This window comes from Orbicella franksi, chromosome 12 (genome assembly GCF_964199315.1).
Source record: "Orbicella franksi chromosome 12, jaOrbFran1.1, whole genome shotgun sequence".
In the NCBI taxonomy this organism is placed as follows: domain Eukaryota; kingdom Metazoa; phylum Cnidaria; class Anthozoa; order Scleractinia; family Merulinidae; genus Orbicella; species Orbicella franksi.
Genome location: NC_138156.1, coordinates 465001 through 472984, shown reverse-complemented (window position 1 = coordinate 472984; position 7984 = coordinate 465001).

Sequence of the window (7984 nt, the reverse complement as noted above, 5' to 3'; positions counted from 1 at the left end):
TGTAGAACCGAAATATAGCCCCACTTCATTTTCGGAGTAAACGAGTAGCCGAGACCGCCTTACGCGCATCGTGATTTTGAGCATCTTTGGCTCGATTTGCCGGAATTCGGGCAATATTTTCCAGTCCCGAGGACTCTATGTTAACTCCTGATGCACTTAGTTTTTAGTGATATGTACACAGGCAAAAGGAGCGCACGCTCGGTGTTGAGCTTCTCGGCCGAAATATAGCCCCACTTCATTTTAAGACTGAAAGAGTACCCGAGACCGGCTTACGCGAATCGTGATTTTGACCAACTTTGGCTCGATCTGTCAGAATTTGGGAAATATTTTCCAGTCCCAAGGACTCTAAACTAACTCCTGATGGCCTAAGATGTCAGTGAAATGGACACAGGTAAAATTAGCGCACGCCCGGTCTCGAGCTTCTAGGTCGAAATATAGCCCCCCTTAATTTTAAGACTGAAAGAGTAGCCGAGACCGCCTTACGCGCATCGTGATTTTGGGCCACTTTTGCTCGATTTCCCGCAAGTTGGCGAATAATTTAAAGTCGCGGGGACGCTAACCTAACTCCCGATGACCTTGCTTTGCAGTTTAATGAACACAGCAAAACATTCTGAACGCTCACCTTCGAGCTTCAGTGCCGCAATATAGCCCTACTTAAATTTAAGACTGAAAGAATAACCGAGAGCCCGTTACGCGCATCGTAATTTTCATCAACTTCGGCGCCATTTCCTGGAACTTGGAGAATATTTTCCAGTTCCGGGGACTCTAAACTAACTCCTGATTGCCTTGGTTTGCAGTCAAATGGACACAGCAAAACTTTTTGAACGCTCACTTTCGAGCTTGTGGGCCTAAATATAGCCACACTTCACTTTAAGACTGAAACAGTAGCCGAGACCGCGTTAGGCGCATCGTGATTTTGATCAACTTCGGCTCGCTTTCCTGGAACTTGGGGAATATTTTGCAGTCCCTGGGACTCTAAACTAACTCCTGATGGCCATGGTTTGCAGTGAAATTCACACAGCACAAGTTTTTGAACGAACACTTTCGAGCGTTTTGGCCGAAATATAGTCCCACATCACTTACGACTTAAAGAGTAGCCGAGACCGGCGTGCGCGCATCGTGATTTTGACCAACTTCGGGTCGATATTCCGGAACTTGGGGGATATTTTCTAGTCCCAGGGACTCTAAACTAACTCTTGATGGCCTTGGTTTGCAGTGAAATGGAGTCAGCAAAACTTTTTGAACGCTCACCTTCAAGCTTCTGGGCCCAAATATAGCCCACTTTACTTTAATACTGAAAAAGTAGCCGAGACCGCCTTACGCGCATCGTGATTTTGACAAACTTCGGGTGGATTTCCCGGAACTTGGGAGATATTTTCCAGTCCCTTGGACGCTAAACTAGGTGCCGATGGCCTTGTTTTGCAGTGAAATGGACACAGCAAAGCTTTTTGAAGGGTCACTTTCGAGGTTGTGGGCCGAAATATAGCCATGCTTCAATTTAAGACTGAAACAGTAGGCGAGACCACGTTTCGCGTATCGTGATTTTGATCAACTTCGGCTCGATGTCCCGGAACTTGCGAAATATTTTCCAGTCCCGGGGACTCTAAAGTAACTCGTGCTGGTCTTGGTTTGCAGTGAAACGGAAACAGAAAAAGTTTTTGAACGTATACTTTCGAGCTTCTTGACCCAAATAGAGCCCCACTTCACTTGAGGACTGAAAGAGTAGCCGAGTCCGCCTTACGTGCATCGTGATTTTGAGCAACTTCGGCTCGATTTGCCGGAACTAAGGGCATATATTCCAGTTCTGAGGACTCTAAACTACTTCCTGATGGCCTTGGTTTGCAGTAAAATGGACCCAGCGAAACTTGTTGAACGCTCAAAAGCTTCTGGGCCAAAAATATAGCCCCCATTACTTTAACACTGAAAGAGTGGCCGAGACCGCCTTACATGCATCGTGATTTTGACAAACTTCGGGTTGATTTCCCGGAACTTGAGGGATACTTTCCAGTCCCGGGGACTCTCAACTAACTCCTGCTTGTCTTGGTTTGCAGTGAAATGGACACAGCGAAAGTTTTTGAACGCTCACTCTCGAGCTTCTGGGCCGAGATAGAGCCCCATTTTACTTTAAGACTGAAAGAGTAGGCGAGACCGTCTTGAGCAAATCGTGATTTTGACCAATTTCGCGTTTATTTCCCGAAACTTGGGGGATATATTCCAGTCAAAGGGACTCTACGGTAACTCCTGATGGCCTTGGTTTTCAGTGAAATGGACAGAGCACAACTTTGGAGCTTCTGGGCAGAAATATAGCCCCACTTTACTTTAAGACTGAAAGAGTAGATGAGACCGCCTGACGCGCGTCGTAATTTTGACGAACTTCGAATGGATTTCCCGGAACTTGGGGGATATTTTGCAGTCCCTTGGACGCTAAACTAAGTGCTGATGACCTTGTTTTGAAGTAAAATGGACACGACAAAACTTTATGAACGCTCACTTTCTAGCTTGTGGGCCGAAATATAGCCACACTTCACTTTAGGACTGACACAGTAGCCTAGACCACGTTACGCGCATCGTGAATTTCATCAACTTGGGCTGGATTTCCCGGGACTTGGGGGATACTCCCCAGTCCCGGGGACTCTAAACTAACTTCTGATGGCCTTGGTTTGCACTGAAAGTGACAGAGCAAAACTTTTTAAACACTCACTTTCGAGCTTCTGGGCAGAAATATAGCCCCATATCACTTTAAGACTGAAAGAGTAGCCGAGACCACCTTACGCACATCGTGATTTTGACAACCTTCGGCTGGATTTACCGGAACTTGGGGGATATTTTCCAGTCCCGAGGACTCTTAAGTAACCCCTGATGGCCTTGGTTTACATTGAAATGGATACAGCAAAACTTTTTGAACGCTCACTTTTGAGCTTCTGGGCCGAAATATAGCCCCACTTCACTTTAAGACTGAAAGAGTAGCCGAGACCGTCTTACGCGCGTCGTGATTTTGTCCAATGTCTTCTCGATTTTCCGGAACTTGAGAAATACATTCCACTACCGGGGACTCTAAACTAACTACTGATAGCCTTGGTTTGCAGTGAAATAGACACAGTAATTTTTTTGAGCTTTGAGCTTGTGGGGCGAAATAGAGTCCCACTTCACTTTAAGACTGAAGGAGTAGCCGACTCCTCCTTAAGCGCACCGTGATTTTGACCAACTTCGGCTCGCTTTGCCGGAACTTGGGGGATATTTTCCAGTCCCGGGGACTCTAAACTAACTCCTGATTCTGTTGGTTTTCAGTGAAATGGACACAGCGAAACTTTTTGAACGCTCACTCTCGAGTTTCTGGACCGAAATATAGCCCCACTTTACTTTAAGACTGAAAGAGTAGCCGAGACCATCTTGCGCAAATCGTGATTTTCACCAACTTCGGGTCGGTTTCCCGGAACTTGGGGGATATATTCCATTTCCGCGGGCTCAAAACTAACGCCTGATGGCCTTGGTTTTCAGTCAAATGGACAAAGGAAAGCTTTTTGAACACTCTCTTTGTAGGTTCTGGGCCGAAATAGAATCCCACTTCACTTTCAGACTGAAATAGTAGCCGAGACCGCCTCACGCGCATCGTGAGTTAGACCAAGTTCAGCTTGATTTCACGCAACTTTTGAGATATTTTCCAGTCCGGGGGACCCTAAACTAACTCTGGATGGCCTTGGTTTTCACTGAAATGCGCACAGCATAAATTTTTGAACGCCCACTTTGGAGCTTCTGGGCCGAAATATAACCCCACTTCACTTTAAGACTGAAAGAGTAACCGAGATCGCCTTACGCGCATCGTGATTTTGACTATTTTCGGATAGATTTCTAGGAACTTGGGGGATATTTTCCAGTCCCGGGGACTCTAAACTAACTCCTGATCGCCTTGCTTTGCATTGAAATGGACAGAGAAAAACTTTTTGAACGCTCAGTTTCGAGCTTGTGGGCCGAAATATAGCCACACTTTACTTTAAGACTGAAACAGTAGCCGAGACCGCATTTCGCGCATCGTGATTTTGATCAACATTGGCTCGCTTTCCCGGAACTTGGGGAATATTTTCTAGTCCTAGGGACCCAAACTAAGTCCTGATGGCCTTGTTTTGAAGTGAAACGGACACAGCAAAACTTTTTGAACGCTCACTTTCTAGCTTGTGGGCCGAAATAAAGCCCCACTTTACTTTAAGACTTAAAGAGTAACCGAGACAACCTTACGCGCATTGTGATTTTGACAAACTTCGGGTGGATCTCCCGGAACTTGGGGAACATCTTCCAGTCCCTTGGACGCTAAACTAAGTCCTGATGGCCTTGTTTTGCAGTGAAATGGAGACAGCAAAACTTTTTGAACGCTCACCTTCAAGCTTCTGGGCCCAAATATAGCCCACTTTACTTTAATACTGAAAAAGTAGCCGAGACCGCCTTACGCGCATCGTGATTTTGACAAACTTCGGGTGGATTTCCCGGAACTTGGGGGATATTTTCCAGGTTCTTGGACGCTAAACTAGGTGCCGATGGCCTTGTTTTGCAGTGAAATGGACACAGCAAAGCTTTTTGAAGGGTCACTTTCGAGGTTGTGGGCCGAAATATAGCCATACTTCACTTTAAGACTGAAACAGTAGCGGGGACCACGTTTCGCGTATCGTGATTTTGATCAACTTCGGCTCGATGTCCCGGAACTTGCGAAATATTTTCCAGTCTCGGGGACTCTAAAGTAACTCGTGCTGGTCTTGGTTTGCAGTGAAACGGAAACAGGAAAAGTTTTTAAACGCATACTTTCGAGCTTCTGGACCCAAATAGAACCCCACTTCACTTGAAGACTGAAAGAGTAGCCGAGACCGCCTTACGTGCATCGTGATTTTGAGCAACTTCGGCTCGATTTGCCGGAACTAAGGGGATATATTCCAGTTCTGAGGACTCTAAACTACTTCCTGATGGCCTTGGTTTGCAGTAAAATGGACCCAGCGAAACTTTTTGAACGCTGAATTTCGAGCTTCTGGGCCAAAATATAGCCCCCCATTCCTTTAACACTGAAAGAGTAGCCGTGACCGCCTTACGTGCATCGTGATTTTGACAAACTTCGGGTTGATTTCCCGGAACTTGGGGGATATTCTCCAGTCCCGGGGACTCTCAACTAACTCCTGCTTTTCTTGGTTTGCAGTGCAATGGACACAGCGAAAGTTTTTAAACGCTCACTCTCGAGCTTGTGGGCAGAAATAGAGCCCCATTTTACTTTAAGACTGAAAGAGTAGGCGAGGACGTCTTGAGCGAATCGGGATTTTGACCAATTTCACATTTATTTCCCGAAACTTGGGGGATATATTCCAGTCAAAGGGACTCTACGGTAACTCCTGATGGCCTTGGTTTTCAGTGAAATGGACAGAGCACAACTTTGCAGCTTCTGGGCAGAAATATAGCCCCACTTTACTTTAAGACTGAAAGAGTAGATGAGACCGCCTTACGCGCATCGTAATTTTGACGAACTTCGAATGGATTTCCCGGAACTTGGGGGATATTTTGCAGTCCCTTGGACGCTAAACTAAGTCCTGATGGCCTTGTTTTGAAGTAAAATGGACACAACAAAACTTGTTGAACGCTCCCTTTCTAGCTTCTGGGCCAAAATATAGCCCCCCATTACTTTAACACTGAAAGAGTAGCCGAGACCGCCTTACGTGTATCGTGATTTTGACAAACGTTGGGTTGATTTCCCGGAACTTGGGGGATATTCTCCAGTCCCGGGGACTCTAAACTAACTTCTGATTGCCTTGGTTTGCACTAAAACTGACAGAGCAAAGCTTTTTAAACACTCACTTTCGAGCTTCTGGGCCGAAATATAGCCCCACTCCACTTTAAGACTGAAAGAGTAGCCGAGACCACCTTACGCACATCGTGATTTTGACCAACTTCGGCTCGATTTACCGGAACTTGGGGGATATTTTCCAGTCCCGAGGACTCTTAAGTAATCCCTGATGGCCTTGGTTTGCATTGAAATGGATACAGCAAAACTTTTTGAACGCTCACTTTTGAGCTTCTGGGCCGAAATATAGCCCCACTTCACTTTAAGACTGAAAGAGTAGCCGAGACCGTCTTACGCGCATCGTGATTTTGACCAACGTCTTCTCGATTTTCCGGAACTTGGGAAATACATTTCACTCCCGGGGACTCTAAACTAACTACTGATAGCCTTGGTTTGCAGTGAAATAGACTCAGTAATTTTTTTTGAGCTTTGAGCTTGTGGGCCGAAATAGAGCCCCACTTCACTTTAAGAGTGACGGAGTAGCCGACACCGCCTTAAGCGCACCGTGATTTTGACCAACTTCGGCTCGATTTGGCGGAACTTGGGGGATATTTTCCAGTCCCGGAGACTCTAAACTAACTCCTGATTGTCTTGGTTTTCAGTGAAATGGACACAGCGAAACTTTTTGAACGCTCACTCTCGAGCTTCTGGGCCGAAAAAGAATCCCACTTCACTTTCAGACTGAAATAGTAGCCGAGACCGCCTCACGCGCATCGTGAGTTAGACCAAGTTGAGCTCGATTTCACGCAACTTTTGGGATATTTTCCAGTCCGGGTGACTCTAAACTAACTCCGGATGGCCTTGGTTTGCGTTGAAATGCGCAGAGCATAAATTTTTGAACGCCCACTTTAGAGCTTCTGGGCCGAAATATAGCCCCACTTCACTTGAAGACTGAAAGAGTAGCCGAGATCGCCTTACGTGCATCGTGATTTTGACCATTTTCGGATCGATTTCTCGGAACTTGGGGGATATTTTCCAGTCCCGGGGACTCTAAACTAACTCCTGATCGCCTTGCTTTGCATTGAAATGGACAGAGCAAAACTTTTTGAACGCTCACTTTCGAGCTTGTAGGCCGAAATATAGCCACACTTTACTTTAAGACTGAAACAGTAGCCGAGACCGCATTTCGCGCATCGTGATTTTGATCAACTTCGGCTCGCTTTCCCGGAACTTGGGGAATATTTTCCAGTCCTGGGGACCCTAAACTAAGTCGTGATGGCCTTGTTTTGAAGTGAAATGGACACAGCAAAACTCTTTGAACGCTCACTTTCTAGCTTGTGGGCCGAAATATAGGCACACTTGACTTTAAGACTGAAGCAGTAGCCGAGACCACGTTACGCGCATCATGAATTTTGATCAACTTCGGCTCCAATTTCCGGGACTTGGGGGATATGTTCCAGTTCCGGGGACTCTAAACTAACTCCTGATGGCCTTGGTTTGCATTGAAATGGACACAGCACAATTTTTTGAACGCACACTTTCAAGCTTCTGGGCCGAAATATAGCCCCACTTCACTTAAGACTGAAAGAGTAGCCGAGACCGCCTTGCTCGCACCGTGAGTTTGACAAACTTCCGGTCGATATTCCGGAACTTGGGGGTTATTTTCCAGTCCCAGCAACTCTCAACTAACTCCTCATGGCCTTGGTTTGCAGTGAAATGGACAGAGCAAAACTTTTTGAACGCTCACCTTCGAGCTTCCTGGCCGAAATAAAGCCCCACTTTACTTTAAGACTTAAAGAGTAACCGAGACAACCTTACGCGCATTGTGATTTTGACAAACTTCGGGTGGATCTCCCGGAACTTTGGGAACATTTTCCAGTCCCTTGGACGCTAAACTATGTCCTGATGGCCTTGTTTTGCAGTGAAATGGAGACAGCAAAACTTTTTGAACGCTCACTTTCGAGCTTGTGGGCCGAAATATAGCCACACTTTACTTTAAGACTGAAACAGTAGCCGAGACCGCATTTCGCGCATCGTGATTTTCATCAACTTCGGTTCGATTCCCCGGAACTTGGCCAATATTTTTCAGTCCCAGGGACTCTAAACTAACCCCTGATGGCCTTGGTTTGCAGTGAAATGGACACAGCAAAACTGTTTGAACGCTTACTTTCGGGCTTCTGGCCCGAAATATAGCCCCACTTCACTTTAAGACAGAAAGAGTAGCCGAGACCA